Raw genomic sequence first — 1,912 nt, forward strand, 5'->3', positions numbered from 1 at the left:
TCCTAACTGGTCTGCCACTGAAAACTCTGGTACCCGATCCAATGTCTTTAATTGTATAAAATGATAAAACAGTATGAGAGAGTCTTATATTTTCATCCTCTAGCTTGTAATTCTTCAATTGTGTAGCTAACCTGGTGTTTTAACTGTCTGATTTATTTTTTAAAGCTGAGAACCCTTTCGGCTGTTGGAAGGTATAGTCTCCTCCCCTTGCAATTGTGATAAAAATTCATCCTGTATGGAGACCAAGTTTATATTTATTTATTAGGTATAGTGAGGTTTTCTGGCTTTTAAAATATGATTATTTTGAACTAGGATGTCTCTGATAGCAATTCCTACCAACAGTAGGACTTCCTACAGAGAAAAGGACCTAGATATACTTCAGCTGGTTAATAGAGTAAAAAATAGCTTATAGAGCTGGGAAGAGGGCTCAGTGGGTACCATCAGGATCTGAGTCCAGAGCCCTAGAACTCATTTAAAATTGATGCAGAATTTCACATCTGTGGAGCCAGCTTCCTTGGGAGGTGGAGACAGAGAACCTTCCAGAAGTCTGTAGGTCAGCTACTCTGCCAGTAACAATGGTGAACAATATGAGATTCTGTCTCAAACAAGATGGAAAATGCAAGTGGATGATTGAGGCTCTCTTCTGACCTTCACATATGTAACTAAGCTTGAACATACATGTACATACACATGTACACACACACACAGATGCATAGACAAAACATGTGGGGGACTCTTAGAAGAGCTTCCAGGGAAAGCAAACACACCTGCAATGTTTCTACGGTTTCAGGCTACTAAATGATGTTTCTGAGTCATAGGCAAAGGAATAGCTATTTAGGCAGGATATGTGCTTCTATCTCATTTGCCATCATTGCTACTGCTTCCTTTACTTGGTTAAGAAAAAATAACTGTATATACCCTGTGATCTGCATTCTTCTTTCAGGTGACACTTTCTTTCTTTCTTTTTTTCTTCCCTCCCTCCCTCCCTCCTTCCCTCCCTTCCTTCCTTTCTTTTTTTGAATCAGGGTTTCACTGTAGTTTTGGAGCCAGTCCTGGAATGCACTTTGTAGACCAGACTGGCCTTGAACTCACCAGAGATCTGCCTGCCTCTGTCTCCCTAGTGCTAGTGCTGGGATTAAAGGACTGTGCTGCCACCTCCTGGCAGCAACTGAATTTCTAATCACAGAATTTGACGTTATGGAGTACATTCATATATTGATTTTATTTTTCTATGATTTAGATGAGAAAATATACAATACTATTTAACTAAAACCCTCAAATAAAAAAGAAACAAAACAAAAGCTATTTTGCTAACTTGACCAACAGTCAATCATACACCCACACTGATTACTGGAGTAACAAAGCTCTGGTCAGGACTCATGTTCACTGGGGTGACTGGGGTGGCATTGGGGCATGACTCATTCAACCAGTAAGGGTATTGGGTTACTATGACTCTACATCACTGTTTCCCGAAAATGTGAGTCTACTTCCATGCTGACCAAAGGTCAGAGAGTTGGAACTAACCTCTATTTCTTCAAGGTTTTTGTGTTTCTTCCTCAAAGGTCCCACCTGGATTTAGACCAGAGAGTCCTGCTCTCTCAAGGTTATTGTCAACAGCTGTGGCTAATAGCCAGGCCTTGTACTTCCAGAAAATAGAAGTAGATTTGCTCCTACCTCAAACAAAAGTCTGCAGATCCAACAAAGTTTCAGTTCCTTTAAAGAGATAACTTTGGAATCTATCTGGGGTTTACAGAATGGTCTAGGGTGTGAGTGTGACTTGTTTTGTTCTAGCAACAGAATGTTTAACTATGGATGTAGCCTGCAACCTTCAGTTTGTCTGTTCATTTCCTTTTATCATATTAATTCAGTTTTTGTCTTACTCCCACCTTTTGAGGTTAGGGTATTTAAAGCA

Source organism: Alexandromys fortis, unplaced genomic scaffold (assembly GCF_014885135.2).
Source record: "Alexandromys fortis isolate MF-2015 unplaced genomic scaffold, M_Fortis_MF-2015_v1.1 scaffold_564, whole genome shotgun sequence".
In the NCBI taxonomy this organism is placed as follows: Eukaryota; Metazoa; Chordata; class Mammalia; order Rodentia; family Cricetidae; genus Alexandromys; species Alexandromys fortis.